At 47.4% G+C, this 18,550-nt stretch overlaps 1 protein-coding gene across 2 annotated transcripts in view; it reads right to left on the bottom strand.

The window, feature by feature from the left end:
- The window catches only part of TRAPPC8 (trafficking protein particle complex subunit 8), a 1,257,619-nt gene that overhangs the window by 358,402 nt on the left and 880,667 nt on the right, over positions 1-18,550 (bottom strand). The gene's annotated exons all lie outside the window — the stretch shown is intronic.

Below are 18,550 nucleotides of genomic sequence, written 5' to 3'. Positions count from 1 at the left end.
GAGAAAGAAATTCACTGTTTTATAAAAACGTTATTTTAAAAACCCACCTTTTTACAAACATTGGGTGATCCTCAACACACTAAAACAAGCATTGAAAATAGCATTAGACTTGCTTTTAATATTTGAAACAGGCACATAGTTGTGGCATAACTCCACATATCCCACATTGTGAGTTCAAAGTTAGCTGGTGTAAGTGTGACAAAATAGGGTCAATTAAGCAATGCACTAATCTGCTAAATGTTGTGAGTCGTAGTAGTGTGAAACTTATTAGCTTGTCAACAAACAGTTAAAGATGTTTGTAGCGAGAGGCTAAAACTGAGGGCCTTCAAAATCATGAACTGAAAACCTGTACTAAAATCCTTGTAACAGAAAAATGACACCAGAAAATTCAAGGGAGGAGTACTCAAGGCACGTTTTGGACACAAAATAGGAGCTAAAAACGTGTTGCTTGTTAAGTTTTCACTACTATGCACTAATGCTGACCCCAGAGTAGTGAAAAGTGAAAAAAAATTGTAAGTCATAGGTGGCTAGTCAAAGGCAGACTAGACTTCTGCCTGACAGCACACTTCTGCAATTAAAGTTAACAATACAAGCACTTTTAAGGACAGTGACTGCCCTAACATCACATTCATGGCAACAACATGTGGAAGTGGATCAGGGATAAAATCAAAACTGTTTACTTTTGGTGATGCCAATACCCTACTGCTTCAGCTAGGCCACAAAGAATATTACAATCTATTAAAACATATTTTCAATGACACCAATATGATATCTAAATGGCCATTCAAACACTTATCAATCAGCTCCACTGGCAACATAGGAAAATATAACAATGCACTGAATAGCAAGAGAAAGCATGCCAAGGATCAAGTGTTAACACCACCAAAAAACAAACTTTCAATTGTATTTTACAACATCATGTTCCCACAGGTCGATAATGTCCTGCTATGTAGAGAGCAGTATAAAACAAACGGATCTATCAAACACAAAATCAAGAACAGACCACCTAAGAGGGAAGGCGGTTGAGTAATCCACACAAGGATCTAGTATGTATCAATCAATCAAAGTTTATAAAGCGCAGCACTCACCCGTTAGGGTCTCAAGGCGGGGGGGGGGGGGGGGGGGGGGGGCAGCAGGGTAGCGTGTGTCGGTGAGGTGGATTAAAAAAGCCAAGTCTTCAATTCCTTCGCGAAGCTGGGGAGGGAGGTGGTTTGTGTGATGTGGATGGGTAGGGCGTTCCAGGCGGTGGCTGCGAGGTAGTAGAAGGTGCGTCCTCCTATTCTGGTTTTCCTGATGAGGGGTACTTCTGCGAGAGAGAGCTGGGCTGAGCGTAGAGCCCTGTGGGTTACATGGAGGTTTAACCGCTAGTTCAGCTAGGCTGGTTCAGGTAGGCTGGTCCGGTGTTGTGGATGGCTGTGTGTGAGTCAGTAAGGATCTTGAAAGTGATTCTTTTCTCTTTGGGGAGCCAGTGCAGTGTATGTAGGTGTTGCGAAATGTAGCAGTGTCGGGGTAGGTCGAGGATCGGTCTGGCGGCGGCGTTCTGGATGTTTTGCAATATGCGGGTGAGTTTTTTGTTGATTTCGGCGTAGAGTGCGTTGCCGTAGTCCAGTCTGCTGGTGATAAAGGCGTGTGTGACGGTCTTTCTATGTTCGAGGGGGATCCATTTGAAGGTCTTGCGTAGGGTGCGGAAGCAGGTTAGGTGACTGAGTTGATCTGATGTTTCATGCTGAGGTCGGGGTCCAGGATGATTCCGAGGTTGCGGGCTTGGTTGGCGGGGTTGGGCGGGTTTCTTAGAGTGGGAGGCCACCAGGAGATGCTTCATGCGTTGGATTGAGGGCCAATGATGAGTATTTCTGTCTTGTCCGTGTTGAGTTGAAGGCAGCTGTCTGTCATCCAGTTGGCAACTGCTTTCATGCCTTCGTGGAAGTTGTGACTGGCCTTGTCGGGTTCGTTAGAGAGAGAGAGAGAGAGAGAGAGGATGAGTTGGGTGTCGTCGGCGTAGGAGATGTTTATTCCGTAGCTTCTGGCGATGGTGGCTAGCAGGGCCATGTAGATGTTGAACAGCGTGGGGCTGAAGGAGGATCCCTGGGGCACTCCGCAGGTGGTGGGTGTGGGATCTGCGAAAAAGGGGGCGAGTCTCACTCTTGCATTCAGCCCGAGAGGAAGGACTGGATCCAGTCGATGGCCTTGTCTCTGATGTCGGCTTCGTGGAGTCTTCTCATCAGGGTGTGATGAGAGACTGTGTCTATCAGAAAGAACATTAAAAAAAGATTTTGTCAAACTCATGTCTTTCAGATTCCGAAAGCGTGCAGCTGGTGGGTATCTAAACTGTATCTGTAGGAGTAATTCTCCGTCAAAGTACACTTCTATCATCCTACACAAGTTGAACCAGCGATATTTTCCTATAAGAAACGCACAAAACATCAATAAGCTGTCCGGAGAATATTAAAAAACTGTATTGTGTCTTTTTGTGGTTGCTTAGCCTCTCACTGATGGCTTCCATGTAACAACTGGTAACATCTTTATGCACATCCTGGAATCTGAAAATCAACTACTTTTGCATAGTTGTCTCTGTATGGCGTTTAAGAACCTTATTAAATAGTATTCATATGTTCTCTACTCATTGGATAGCTTAGAGCTTGTTGTGTCTAGACTAACTAGTGATACTTTCTAAAAGGTATGGAGCTCAGGTAATGTATCTCAGGCAAAAATATAGGTTTCACTCATAGCACCCCCTTTTGTGATAAGAAAAGAAGGCAAGCCTGCTCGCATGACAGTTCCTGCAATTCTATTGTTCTTCTGGTAGATATAATTGACACGAAAAAATTTAGTGTTTAGTGTCAACAACCTAAAAGAACAGCAATGAAGAGGTACAGAATTATGAAGAGTAACCTCAATTTCACATCACAAATAGAAGGTGAAAGGGTATTGGTGGAATACAGTTCTTTGAGAAATGTTATAACAATAGGCAGTTGAAAATGAGAACAGAGTTCAGGTATACACAAATAAAATAGACAAAGCCACTGTGTAGGGCTTTCTCCTTTGAACTACTAAAGGCTAAGAAGTGCTTGCATCTCCTCGAATGAACCCCTGTCGTACATCCAATGAACCATTGTTGTATACGCTATTTTATTGACCAAAACAAAATGCAAAACCTGAGTCAGTGAATGCAACCTAAATGTCTACTTTCAGACTGCAAAACCAGAGACACAGGGTTTGAACATTTAAATACTGTACCTACCCCACTTACTGAAAACTAAAGATCCTCCCTAAACGGCAACTTTAGTGCGGTCACAAGCTTAGAACGAGAAGGCCAGGAAACCAAGTCCTCCTTGCATCTCTCAGGCACTAAGATTGACCTCTGCACATGTCTCTATCTTGATGATGATTGTGCAAGAAGAGAAAACAAAGAAAAGACAGTAAGATTAAAAATCTAACTGATGGAGAATTGCTCCCACAGGGAATATCTCAAAGCAGCCTGGAGAGAAAAGCTCGCACTACCTGTTCTAAAAAGTGGGGAACTGATTTACTAAGGGCATGCAGAATGAACAGATGATTCCCTGCCAGATATTCTTACTCAATCACTCATGGCCCACACCCAAAATCATTGCTTCCTTGAAAAGCAGTATGGGTCCTACAATTCGTCCTTTGTTCATACAGGTCACTATCATTGTGTTGCCTGTGAGACTCTGCATGTGCTTGCACTGAAGCAAAAAAGAAGGAAAGGTGAAAGCTCACATTCAAAAAGGAGGGCAGGAGGAAAGCTCACATTCACGTAAAGTGCTAGAAGCTAGAAGCTCCATAACACTGCTGTGGAAACTGTTTGGACTCCTTGTGACTGTTTGCTAAAATGTCGCAAAGTTGCACATCCACCTAACAAAAGGAATCTTTTCTCTTCACAGTGACCTGCAGCTAGTGCCCCACTCCAGGACCAATAGTTTAAGGAAAATTCTAGCAAAGTTTTTCAGGAAGGAAAAGGGACTTCTTGCAGGTACCTCAAGAACCGTTACCTTGGCTGTAACATAATGGCCATAAATGTCACCCTGAAGGGAGTCCCCTTGGATAAAATTATCAGAAATAGAAAAGACTAGCTAATCTGTTATGGATATCTTTAAAGCCCATTTTAAATTACCTACTTTCTAAACCTAACAAAGAATGAGGGTGACCGTGTTTGTCACAAGTAGTATTGTAGAGCCTTCTGCAGGTGAAGTTCTAAAGGATAAGTTACTTACCTGTAATCCTAGTTCTCTTCCAGGGTATACTCATCAAACTCATAAGCAGTGAATTATCCCCGCCCACGTGCGGGGTCCCGGAGCATTATATATATATATATATATATATTTCTCTTCACCTTGCCTACGGGAGTGAGGGAGCGCGATATAGATATATATATATATATATACTACCTACTGGCGGTCGTCAGTAGGTAGTTATAGCGAGGACCTATTTTCCATAGGAAAGCCGCAACATTCTATTCCCAATAACTTTGGCGCCGGTTGACGAATTTTTGCGAAATTTCCAAAACTTTTGGCCAGCTCCGTTCCACTCCTAGCCTGAAAGTCTCGGATTGCTTAGTCAAGCGGGTGCCGAGAAAAATGGGGGGTCCCAATACGTGTTTTCCCCATGCAATTTTTCACAGGAACCTTTAGTCGCAGCTACAGCCCGAACTGCTGAACGGAATTACACAAAATTTGGCAAAAAGGTAGCCCTTGGTTCAGTCTCGTGCCTTTTCGTTAAATGGTGTAAATCCGTTCAGTAGTTCCTGAGAAAACCAAAAGTAAAATCACATATATATATCTATGGGCGCGGTGGATCCGCGCACCCTGCTGAGCACGAGCTGTATGCTAATTGACTGTCAACACTCCAAACCAGGAAGTGTTGGTAGCTATCTTGTGCCTCGGAAGAACCGAGGCACAAGAAAACAGAAGGAAAAATGCGCAAAACGGGGGCAGGGTAGAAACACCTTGACCCCCTAGGCCTGCTCAGGGGGTCCCAGAAGGACCCCCAAGGCCCCCCCAAATTATTATTATTTTTTTTTTAAACGGCAGGACGCGCGCAGGGTGCGCGTATCCTGCCAATAAAAAAAAAAAAAAAACGAAGCACGGGCTCCCGCGCATCTTCGGTAATTAGCCCCCGGGGGGGAGCGGGGGGGGGGGCAAATCACGGGGGTAATAGTTATTATGTAAAGGGGGGCCAAGTGGGGCCCCCTAGCGGCTTTCTTTAATTATGTGCGGGTGGGCTCTCAGGTCCCCCCAGCCCCAGGGGCTTCTTTAAATTAGGTGAGGGGCTCTCAGGGCCCCCAGGCCCCGGGCACCGCCACCCCGTGGCTTCTTTAAATTAGGTGTGGGGGGGGGGGGCTCTCAGGCCCCCCCAGCCCCGGGGACCGCCACCCCCCCGGGCTTTAAGGAATAAATGTCAGGTAGGCTCATGGCCCCCCCGCAGCCACGGGGACCACCACCCCTGGAGCTTTATTTTTTTAAGAAATACCCTGTGTGGGGGGGCTCAAACCCCCCACACGCCCCGGGGACCGCCACCTCCCCGGGGCTCTAAATATTTAAATTGGGGGTCCATGACGGACCCCCCAGCGCCGGCGACCCCCACCCCCCAGGGCCCTGTAGATTGTGGGAGGGGGGCTGCGCGGCCCCCTCCTGGAGCCTGTGATGGCCCTGGGGACCGCCACCCCCCAGGGCCGGCTCCTGCAGTGTCCCGGGGTGCCCACCCCCGGGACACTGTAGTTTGCTATGGCAGGGCAGGAGCCTCCTCTCTCTTTCAAAATTCAAACCAAATTGCTTTTCTAACACGGGGAGCTGCATCTTAGCAGCTCCCCAAGTGGAAAAGCAATGCCGGCTCCCGAGGGACACAGGGAGCCGGCAGGGACCATGGGGGGATTGGGGACCCCAACTGAGAGGGCCAGCCCCGGGGGATGGGGACCCCGGGGCTACAAGTGTCCCGGGAGGGGGGCCACGTGGCCCACCTCCCCAAAATTTAAATAATTAAAAAAAATAATCATAAAACAAAGGCCGGCCCTGGGGGATGGGGTCCCTGGGCCTTAAGTGGCCTGAGGAGGGGGGCAACGCAGCCCCCTCCAAAATAATGTTTTTTTTTTTTTTTTTTTTTTTTTAAAAGGCCATGGCCCGGGGGATGGGGTCCCCAGGGCCGATTAGGGTCTCGGGAGGGGGGCCACAAGGCCCCCTTCCCAATTTTTTTAAAAAACAAATACATTTGGGGGCAGGCCCTGGGGGATGGGGTCCCCAGGGCCAAGAATATATGGGAAAGAAGGTTTTTTTTTTAAAAGGACCGGCATTGCGCCGGAGGTCACGCCCCCTCCTTTGAGCACTCTACAAACGCGCCCCCTGGCGCGTTTGCAGATGGGGAAAGAATTCCGCTTGAATACTGGGGGTCCCTGGGGGACAACTAGCCCACCAGGATCCTCCAGTATGCGCCAGGGGACTGCGTTGCAGAGAGGTGTTCTGAGGCCACGTCCCTTTTTACACCTCTCTGCAACGCAGCTCTGTGGCGCTTACTGGAGGTAGCTGGTGTGCTAGTTGCACCCCAGGGACCCTCAGGATTCAAGGGGAGTTAATTCCCCAACTTAAAACGGGCCACGGGGCGCGTTTGCACAGTGGTGAAACGAGGGGGGGGGGCTGAGTTGACATGTGTGCAAACACACCCTGTGGCGCACTTTAAGTTGGGGAATTAATTCCTCTTCAATCCTGAGGGTCCCTGGGGCCAACTAGCTCACCAGGTACCTCCAGTAAGCGCCACGGAGCTGCGTTGCAGAGTGTTGTAAAAAGGGGCGTGGCCTCTGAACACCTGTCTGCAACGCAGCTCTCTGGCGCATAATGGAGGTACGTGGTGGGCTAGTTGGCCTCCAGGGATCCTCAGGATTGAGGAGGAATTAATTCCCCAACTTAAACCGCGCCACAGGGTGTGTTTGCACACATGTCATCAGTGATGTCATTTGAGATGTCATGAGTGATGTCACTGACCAGGCCATGAATGATGTAATATGCGACGCCATCAGCAGTGCATTGCAGGCGCGCGAGTTATAGTTAGCTGAACTAACTATAACGGGGGAATTTCTATGGTTTTGTATGAGTGAAATGCCCAGCTAACTATAACGCCCCTGAAACCTATGGTTTTTTCAGTGAATATTTTATATATATATACATACATATACAGGTGTATGCCCAGAACATAAAGTAGATAAAGACGTTCAACCCCATACACCTACATATGTATGCATACTGACATATATGCAGCCCCATCAAACTGTCCAAAACATGTAGGGCAAACCGCCAAAATTACATCAGTTTTACTTATATAACAATAAGTCTCAAGACTGCTTGTAATAGAGACCACACGCTATAAATGGTTTCAAACAAGACTCCTTTATTTTCCAAAAATAAGGAAGAAAAGGTAATTGCAGGCAGTTTGGCCTAAAGGCTGCATAAGAATAACTGTCTTAGTACAGAAAAGATAACTGGCACCTTGCCTTTAAGGCTTATAAGCATCTATGCACTTTGCCTTTAAGAACCTCAAGGAACACTCTGCTCCCAGCATGCCCCACAGGTGACAGGTCAGTTCTTTTTGTAAAGGCGTACTGAAACACTTTAAATCTTGATGAGTATACCCCTGGAAGAGAACTAGGATTACAGGTAAGTAACTTATCCTTCTCTTCCAGGGGATACTCATCAATAGTCAAAAGCAGTGAATAGAATAGCAAGCCCATACCCCACACTTCGCGGACGAGCAATTCAGCACTAGAAATAAAAGGACAGCAATATAGTTGAAAACAGACAATCAACCAACTAGATTTCTCAGAGATGCCAGGCCTACTTGAGCCTCTGCCTGAGCATCTAAATCTAAGCAGTAATTGCGAGAAAAAGTATGAACAGACCGCCATGTAGCTGCTTTGCAGATTTCTGCTAGGGAATGTTCCTGAGGAGGGCCGTAGTAGAGGCCTTTCCTCTGTTTGAATGTGCTTTAGGCTTTCCCTGAAGAGATTTATTAGCCAACTGATAGGCCAAAGAAATGCAGGAGACTATCCACCTTGAAATGGACCTCTCAGACGCTGCTAATCCCGTATTAATAGGACCGTAATTGACAAATAGTCGGTCCGTCTTTCTTATATCTTTAGTATTGTCCAGATAAAACTTCAACACTGTCTTAAGATCCAAGAAGTGTAAGGCCCTTTCAGGGGGAGTTGAAGGATTAGAGAAAAATGTAGGTAAAGTGATACCCTGAATAATGTGGAAATCTGAGACAACCTTAGGCAGAAAACTAGGACGAGTCCTTAGAACTACCCTATTTGAATGAATAACTGTATAGGGTTCCTTACAACACAATGCTTGCAACTTGCTGACTCTATGAGCAAACGTAATAGCCACCAACAAGGCTACTTTCCAAGACAAGTGCTGGAGGGAGGACTTGTGTATTGGTTTAAAAGGTGCTCCCATCAGTTTGGTAAGGACCACATTGAGCTCCCACGGAGGAGAAGGGGCTCGTACTGGTGGATACACCTCTTTTAACCCTTCAAGAAAATCTTTCACCACTGGCATCTTGAAAAAAGAACCCTGCGTAGGTGATTTTCTATATGCCGTAATTGCTGCGAAGTGTACATTAATAGCGAATTGCAGGCCCGACTTTGCCAGATATAAAAGTTACGGCAGAATGACCTGTTCTTGACCTCTAACTGGGTCATGATCATTATTCAAGCACCATATGTAGAAGCGCTTCCACTTGAAAGCGTAGGAAGGCCTGGCAGAAGTCTCTTAGCTTCCTTAAGGATGTTCATACAGTCCGCCGGCAAGACTAGGTGTCCATACTGCAAGACTTCAGGAGCCATGCTGTCAGCCTGAGCGAAGGAAGGTTGGGATGAAACACTCTCCCCTGGTTCTTGGACAGCAGGTCCGGATGGCAAGGCAACCTTCGGTGCGGGACCTCGGAGAGTTGTAGAAGGTCCGGGTACCACCACTGGCGCGGCCACTCCGGAGCGATCAGAATCATCCTGGAGTTGGTCTTGTAGAACTTGGTGATCACTGCCGGGATGAGAGGTAGCGGAGGAAAAGCGTAGAGTAAGCTCTGAGACCATCTTATCAATAGAGCATTCCCGCTTGACCCTGGTTGGTGAAACCTGGATGCGTAGACGGGGCATTTGTTGCGTCTGCGAACAAGTTATGTCCGGAACCCCCCATCTTCTAAAGATGTCTGGAGCTACCTCGTTGTTTAGCACCCAGTTGTGCGCTTCTACAAACTCTCTGCTTAGGAAGTCTGCCTGGACGTTTAGAATGCCCGTGACGTGGACTGCCGTGATGGTGAGGTGTCTTGCCAGTAACCACTTCCAAATTGCTTGTGCCTCCTGGGACAGAATTCTGGACCTGGTGCCTCCCTGCTTGTTCAGATAAAACATCGTCATGGTGTTGTCTGTCTGAATCAAGAGGGAGTTGGATCGAAGAGACGGGAAGAAAGACTTGAGGGCTAGCTGGACGGCCCTCAGTTTCAGTAAGTTGATATGATATCCTCTCTCTGTGTCCGACCATAGCCCTTGCACTTGAAGGTGATCCATATGAGCACCCCAACCCTGTAGGGAGGTATCCGTAACTATGGTCTGAGTCAAAGTCTCTTGATGGAAGGGAACACCTTTCATTAGATGCGACCTCTTTGTCCACCACCTGATGGAGTCCCTGTCAGACTGGGGAAGAGTAATCCGATCCTCCCAACTGCCTGATGCTTGCACCCACTGGTCTTCTAGAGCCTGCTGCAGGGGACACATGTGCAATCGGGCATTGGGGACGATGAAAATGCAGGAAGCCATGGACCCCAGGAGAGAGGACACTTGTCTGACCGTTGGGTGGAAAGTCCGTAGGAGTTCTTGGCATTTCATCCTGATCGATGAAAATCTCTCCGCCGAAGGACAAATGCTTGCCTCCATGATGTTTAACGACGATCCTAGGTAGTGAATGTTCTGAGTCGGGTTGAGAATAGATTTTTTGAAATTGACTCGTAGGCCCAGTTTGTACACAATCTGGAGACTGTAGGAGAGATGCAACTTAAGTAGGGCTGGAGTGGAACTCTTCAGAAGCCAGTCGTCCAGGTATGGATAAATAAATATTCTTCGCCTGCAAACAAAAGCCGCCACCACTGCCATGCACTTTGAAAAAGTCCTTGAGGCTGACTTGAGTCCGAACTCGGAACGGATAATGGCGCAGAGCAACCTGAAAACGGAGAAATATCCGATGTTTTCTGGACACTGGAATGTGAAAATAGGTGTCCTGCAGATCTATGAGGCACATCCAGTCTCATTGATGTAAATGAGGGAAGATCTGGTGCAGAGCAAGCATCCGAAAGTTTTCTTTGCGGATAGATTTGTTCAAGATGCATAGGTCCATAATTGGTCTGTACTCCACTGAAGGACCTCTTTTTTCAACCAGGAAATATCGAGAGTATATCCCCTGGCTCCTCTGATGAACAGGAACATACTCTATGGCTTTCTTTTGCAGAAGATTGTTTACTTCCTCGTGTAAAATAGGATGACACAAGCGGAGTCCACAACTCGTAGGAATCGATGGCGGTGGGGTCTTGAATCATAGCAGATAACCATTCTTGACGATATATAACACCCATTTGTCGTCGGTTATATGTCTCCACTCCTCCAGATGACCAGCGATCCTTCCCCCTACCGGAGTGGACAACGTGTTTAGAGGAAGCACTCCCTCATTGCTTTGATGGTTGCTTTGAGGTAGAGGTCTGCTGCTTATTGTTCCCTCTTCCTGGTCTTTGTTGGTGAAAATGAGACCTCTGTTGCTGCCGATGACCCTGAGACGACCACTGAGAGGTTTGACCCCTCTGCTGAAATGGGCGTTTATCGTAGGAGCGAAAACGCCTGCAAAATTCTTTCTTCTTCTCCAGCCCCACAGCTTTCACTGTGTCCAATTCTGCTTTCATCTTTGCCATTTCATCGTCCGCATGCAAACCGAAGAGAGAAGACCCATTGAATGGTAGATTGGTAATCTTCTGCTGTACCTCAGGCTTGAGGCCAGTCAACCGTAGCCACGCAGAACGTCTTGAACAGATACAATGGGAGTACCCGTGGGCAGCCAGATCAGCTAAATCAGCGGAAGCACTAATAATCTGATTCGCCACAAGTCCTCCCTCTTGCAGTATTTCCCGAAAATCTTGCTGATCTTCTTTAGGGAGTTTGTCTGCAAAACGGCCCAGAGAATCCCACAAGGATCTATCATATCTCCCCAGCAGAGCGGAGGCACCGGCGACTTTCATGAAAGATGCTGATGTGTTGCACATCTTTCTACCCATAGAGTCCATCAATTTGCTGTCCCTATCTGGAGGTGCTGAGGAGGAAGACATAGAAGGGTGTGTCTTCCTAGCCGCTGCCACAATGATGGAATCTGGAGGAGGATCAGAGCTAAGAAATAGTGGATCTTGATCAGGAGCCTTGTATTTCTTCACTATCCGGGAGGGCACAGAACCCACCGTTGCTGGTGTCAGGAAAATCTGCGTAGCAAGCTCGATAATGCCAGGGACAAGAGGCAGTAAAGGCCTGACTGAAGAACGGTGATGGAGAGTCTGAAAAATCACCGAAGAGGAAACAGTAGGTAATGACATACTAATGTTTAGCTTACTCGCTCCTCTACAGAGTACCTCATTGAAGGTGATGAGATAATCAATTGGAGACTCTTGATGGAGGTGTAGAAGTGAAAGTTGGAGAGTAATCTCCTCTCGAGGATCTGGTAGAAGACGACGACCAGGTGGGAGACCTCTGTCGCCTTCTCTTCGGTGAAGAGTGATAAGAGTGAGATCTGTCCCTTGAACGGACATGACGGGAACGCGAAGAGCACGATCTGCGCGGACTTCTTCTAGAATACACCCCCGTTGGCGATCTTGACCTTCGTGGTGATCTCTGTGGAGCCTCAGTACGTGACCGAGATCTTGGCACGTGTGAAGAAGAGTAGGTACAGGAATAGTCCGAACCCGGGCTACTGAGGGCTTTAGACTTTTTACGCCGAGGCTCTTCGCCAATCACCGGAGAGCCCTCCGGGGAAACCTGGACAATATGGAGTCCTGGAGACGAAGAAGTCCTTGAGGGTGAACGAGATGCAGCTCCACCCTCCTCCGAGGCAGCAGCAGGCTCTTTGTCCCTCGACGTCGACGTATGCATCTCCTTTGACGTCGACCCGTGCTTCTCCCCCAACGTGTGGCGATGCGTGGCAGGAGTTAAGGACCTCGCTGTCCTCAACGGCGACCCCACCTTCTTCAAAGGGGAGCTTGACTTCAATGCTCTCGACGTCGACTGGTCTCGAGGTCTCTTCGCTGCCAGCGAACTTCTCGACGTTGACCTACGGTGAGGCGAGGGACAATGCCTCGACGTCGATGTGCGTCTAGACATTGATGGGTGCTTAGACGTCGATTGACCCGCATCCTGAACACACCTCGAGCCAGAGGTAGTCTGCTTCGACGTCAAAGCCTTTCTCGACGACGGAGACTCACGCCGTCTCGACGTCGGAGACTGTGTAGGCCTTTTCTTCGACGGCAGTAACGACGTCGATGGCGAACAGTCTGGAACTTGCCGTTTTTTCGATGCTGAAGAGGCAGAATGATGCTGGCGTCGACGTTCCTGATGAGAGGAGGGCTCTTGACTCCCAAGGCCACTTTCCAGCCGGGCTAATCCTCTCATCAGCACAGCTTGAAGGCGAATCCTCTCTATCACGTAGAGTCCTCGCAGAAAACTTCTTGCAGTGATAACACAAGTCTATATTGTGACTAGAAGGAAGACAGACGATACACACAGAATGTGGATCTGAAATGGCCATCTTCTTTCCACAGGCTGGACAATTGCGGAAAAGAGCTAACAGTCTGACAGGAAAAAATGAAGAATTTCTGTCAGAAAATGAAGATTAACTTCAACCAGCACAGGAGAACCGCAAAAAAACAAGAAAAATAACAATTCCTGACAGAAAAGTCCGAAAACTGTCGAGCTCAAGCTCCAGGATCCTCACAGAAGGAGCCAGAAAAAAGAACTTACCTAACTGTCACCTGTGGGGCATGCTGAGAGCAGAGTGTTCCTTGAGGTTCTTAAAGGCAAAGTGCGTAGATGCTTGTAAGCCGTAAAGGTAAGGTGCCAGTTGTATTTTCTGTACTAAGACAGTTAGTCTTATGCAGCCCATGGGCCAAACTGCCTGCAATGACCTGTTCTTCCTTATTTTTGGAAAATAAAGGAGTCTTGTTTGAAACCATTATAGCATATGGTTTCTATTACAAGCAGTCTTGAGAAACTTATTGTTATAGAAGTAAAACTGATGTAATTTTGGCGGTTTGCCCTATTTGTTTTGGACTGTTTGATGGGGCTGCATATTTACATATATGTAGGTATGCATACATATGTAGGTGTATGGGGTTGAAAGTCTATCTACTTTATGTTCTGGATATAGATATATATATATACATAAACACACACACACACACACACTCTGGTATCCCACACATGGGCGGGGATAATTCACTGCTTACGACTATTGATGAGTATCCCCTGGAAGAGAAGTGACCTTTCTTTCTTAGAGGAATGGTGGTTTAGGGTATGTGGCTGATTGACATTCAGACTGGGAATTAACAGTGGATGGGATTTAATTAAAGCTTTGGCCTTCTGTAATAAAGCGTATGGCGTAAATGGGGTTCTGATGGTGATTCAGAACTCACTGTTTTTGGGATGAAGTACAAACTACTAAAATATTTGGTATTGGAGATAGCCGGCATAAAATCGCCAATTGTTGTATAGTTAAGATTATTAGAACAATAGGCACGCTTTGTTTTCCACATGGTTACTTCTTCGGTTAAATCCATTGAGTAAGGTAGCAAAATTAGGCACTAAAACAGCCCTGAATAAAAACACAAATCTCCTCTGGATAGTAAAATAGAAAGGTACCTGTTGCTATACTGTGATCTCAAAGTGCTGCCAGGTTTGCAAAATGGATCCTGCACTGTCTTCAGATAAGTTTAAATAACTACAAGCTATATCTTGTGTTATGCTATGTTATGTTATGTTATAGGGATTTGTAAAGTGCGACTAATCACCCGAGGGGTATGGAAGCGCTGGAGCAGGTGTGAAGGTCGTCTGCTGGGTCTTAGTTGAAGAGTAGGGTCTTCAGCTTCTTACGGAATTCTGGAAGCAAGGAGGAGGCCCTTAGGTGTAGAGGAAGGTCATTTTATTGTTTGAGTGTGAGGAGTCTTGCCATCCTGTTCTGCAGAGTGTGTGTGCAAGAGAGAGGCATAGCGAAGGTGTCTGGGGGCCTGGGGAAGTGGAGGCGGCAGCTGAGGAATGCATGTTCAATGTTGTGCAGCGCCTTCTAGGAGTGTGGGGGGAGTTTGAATTGGCAACATTTGTTTATCAGGAGCCAATGGAGATCTCTGAGGTGAGGCACGATATGAATGCACCAAGGAGGGCCAGGATGAGTCTTGCAGCTGTTTACTGGATGGCCTGAAGACAGTGGAGGAGGTAGTTGGAGATTCTGATATAGAGTGCGTTGCCGTAGTCAAGTCTGCTGGTGATTAGGAATCCATCTGAAAATGTGTTTAACGCGGAGTAGCAGGTGGAAGCAGGAGGGGCTAATTGCGTTCACCAGAGCGACCTTGTTGAGTTTGTCATCTAATACGATCCCCAGGTTGAGTACATGGTACCTGGTGACAGAGTAAGACCTCTCTCTGATGACCCCCAGGGAGAGTTTTTGTACCCGGAGATCAGCAGTTCTCCTTTTCGGTGTTGAGTTTCAAGCAGTTGGTTATCATCCATTCTGCTACGTGGATCATGCATTCAGTGAAATTGGATCTGCTATATAAGCTTTATGTCAGATGACAAATATAGTCCCAATTCGCACTAAGGTGTTAGGCTAAGTCTAAGATCAAGTAAATGTAAGCCCAGTTCAAGTTTATAACTAAATTATGTTTATTCTGTCTTTATTTGATAGTAATCAAGGTATAAAGTTCAATTCCAGAAAGTAAATGCAATTTATACTTGGGATACAACACAATCTTGTTATTCTTTGCTTGTATTGTAAGGTAACCCCGATGCATTTTGAATGAAAGGTCCTTCATCTGGGAGAACGTGAGCCAATTTATTATGGCATACAAATCTAGGGCAACAAACACAAGGTACTTGTCAAAGGCGAGAGTACTTACATAAAAGGAGGTTAATGGCATCTGTCAAAGTGTTACCAGAAAACAAAATCGTTGCAGCTTCGTGAGTGTTAACTTGTGTAAAATGGATTAGAATGTCATAAAAACACAAGAACCTAATAAGTGTGAAAAGCTCAAACTAGGAGACAGTGAACTTGTGTCCTGAAGTTGCATCTACCCAGTGTGTTTAAGATGAAAATAGAAACAGTGGATGTCATAGTTCAAAAATTAGTTGACGTTACCCTGAACTCTGTGATACATGCAAATTTAACATTACGTAAAATGGGGCACTTACCCAATGTAATGAATTGTGTCGATAGCTGAGAGCCTCTGAGTGTAAAATAAGTGTCACACGTCAGAACACTAAAAGTACTGTGACTTCGTAGAAACCATGGTAGGCATCTTGGAATATGAAACGGAGACTGGAATTAGCAGAAAACTGCCAAACTGTTATGAAAAATTCAGGGTTGTTGTGTCTGCGTGATGAATGTGGTTAAGAAGTGAAGATGTGAGAACCTGATTAACATCAATGAATCATGGCATTTGTAAAGCGCACCACATACTCGCGAGGGTATCAAAGCGCTGGGGGGGGGGGGGGGGGTGGTTGGGGGGCTGCTACTGTTTGAAAAGCCAGTTCTTGAGAGTTCTTCTGAAGGTCAGAAGGTATCCGGTCTGCCGCAGGCGGATGGGGAGGGTGTTCCATGTCTTGGCGGCGAGGTGGGAGAATGATCTGCCGCCGCCGGTCACTCTTCGGATGCGGGGGACGGACGCAAGGGCGCGGTCTGCGGAGCGGACGGGTGGGGGTGTAGAGGCTGAGTCGGCTGTTGAGGTACGATGGTCCGGTGTTGTGGAGTGCCTTGTGTGCGTGGGTGAGGAGTTTGAAGGTTATCCTCTTGTTGACAGGGAGCCACTGCAGGTCTCTCAGGTGGGGTGTGATGTGGCTGCAGCAAGGGATGTCGAGGAACAGGGGTGCGGAGGCGTTCTGGATGCGTTGAAGCCGTTTCAGGAGTTTGGCCTGGGCTCCTGCGTAGAGTGCATTTCCGTAGTCCAGTCTACTGCTGACGAGGGCCTGGGTGACCGTCCCTCTTGTTTCGGTGGGGATCCACTTGAAGATCCTGCGAAGCATGCAGAGGGTGTTGAAGCAGGAGGAGGAGACGGCGTTTACCTGCATCGTCATAGAAAGGGTAGAATCGAGGATGACCCCTAGGTTGCGTGCGTGGTCGGTGGGTGTTGGGGGTGTTCCTTGTGCAGTCGGCCACCAGGAGTCGTCCCAGGCCGCGGGGTGGATCCGAGGATGAGGACCTCAGTCTTGTCCGAGTTCAGCTTCAGTCCACTGTTCCTCATCCAGTCGGCGACTGCCTTCATTCCTTCGTGGAGGTTGGTTTTGGTGGTGTGGGGGTCCTTGGTGAGGGAGAGGATCAGCCTGGTGTCGTCGGCGTAGTAGATGATGTTGAGGTCGTGCGATGTGGGCGAGTGGTGCCATGTAGACGTTGAACCACGTTGGGCTGTGGGATGAGCCTTGGGGTACGTCGCAGATGATCTCGGTGGCTTCGGAGCGGAAGGGGGGGGGGGGGGGGGGCAGACGCTCGGTGTTCTGCCAGAGAGGAAGGAGGAGGTACAGTCCAGGGACTTCTTTTGGATTCTGGCGTCGTAGAGGCGTGTTCATAGTGTGCGGTGGCAGACCGTGTCGAAGGCGGCTGACAGGTCCAGGAGGATGAGGGCCGCGGTTTCTCCGTTGTCTAGCAGGGTCCGGATGTCATCGTGGCGGTGAGGAGGGCAGTTTCGGTGCTGTGGTTGCTGCGGAACCCGGACTGGGACGGGTCCAGGATGCTGTTCTCCTCGAGGAAGCTGGTCAGTACTTTGTTGATGGCCTTTTCGATTATCTTCGGCGGAAACGGGAGCATAGAGATGGGTCGGAAGTTCTTGGGGTCCGCCTTGGGTGTCTTGAGTAAGGCGTTGATCTCTGCGTGCTTCCAGCTCTCCGGGAAGGTCGCTGTCTCGAAGGAGATGTTGATGGTTTTCCGGAGATGGGGTTCAATGGTGCTGCTGGCTTTGTTGAAGATGTGGTGTGGGCAGGGGTCTTCCGGGGATCCGGAGTGGACGGTGTTCATGATCTTGATGGTGTCGTCGTCATTGATGTTGGTCCAGGCGATCAGGTGGTTGGTGCGGGTGGTGGTTGTGGGAGCGGGGGTCTCAGTGGTTGCCGGGGTGGTGACAGCGTTGAAGCTGTCGTGGATGTCTGCGATCTTGCTATGGAAGAAGGTGGCCAGCGAGTCGCACAGGTTTTGTGAAGGTGGGATGTCATTGGTGTTGGAGGTGGGGTTGGAGAGTTCCTTCACAATGTTGAAGAGCTCTTTGCTGTTGTGTGTGTTGTTGTCTAGGCGGTCTTTGAAGGAGGTCCTTTTGGCGGATCTGATGAGGTGGTGGTGGTGTGAGCGGGTGGCGTTCTTGTGGGCTGCATAGCTTTCCGGTGTTCATTCACAGTCCAGTTTTTTTTTCGAGTTTTCGGCAGGTTCGCTTGGAGGTCTTCGGTGAACCAGCTGGCTTTCTTGCTAGTGTGGGTGTTGGAGGGTTTCTTGAGGGGGGTGATGGTGTTGGCGCAGTCGTTCATCCACTGTCCAAAGACGCGGCAGCAATATTGTAGTGTGAAAATAACAGTGTGTGTGAAAATTATGAAACATTTAGCAAGTTAATGAGAAGAGCATGGGAAGTAACAACAGGTGATTATGGCCCTATTGGACCTCTTTGAGGATAAATCCAAGTATCTCAGAAAAGTGAAAAACAATCTATCTATAAAACTCAAACTGATATAACACATCCTCTAACTGAAGTAAATGTTACACACATGCATATATTAATTCAGCCAGAAAAAATAAATTTTACTCTGATCATTCAACCTACATGGTTGCAATGTGTCAAGTTTCCGAATCCAATATCATTGCCTTTGTAATAAGGTCTTTTTGGTATCTTTCTGGAATATTTTCAATTCTGTCAATTATCTGAAACTTCAACTGTGAAAAATGGTGTTTCATAGAATTGAAATGCACAGCAACCGAAGATTTATCAGATTTGTTGTATATGTAACTTTTATGTTAGGAAAGTCTTAGCTTGATATTCCTTTTGGTCTTGCCAATGTATAGAAGTTCACAGGGACATTAATCGAGTAGAAGCAATTGCTGGTGTAATCGCTGTGGTGTTGAAGTTGTATTAGGATAGCCTTATGTGAATGTAGTAGAGAGGGTTCTTGTATTAAATTATTGTAATGTATGCAGTTATGACAGGGAAATGCCATTAACCTATTTTTATGTAAATGCTCCCTATTTTGACAAGAATTACATGGCATTAAGTTCCCCAAGGCGAAAGA

The sequence above is a fragment of the Triturus cristatus genome, chromosome 5_1 (assembly GCF_964204655.1).
Source record: "Triturus cristatus chromosome 5_1, aTriCri1.1, whole genome shotgun sequence".
NCBI classification, from domain to species: Eukaryota; Metazoa; Chordata; class Amphibia; order Caudata; family Salamandridae; genus Triturus; species Triturus cristatus.
Note: the sequence above shows the minus strand (reverse complement) of the source record. Positions and strands in the feature narration are given on the sequence as shown.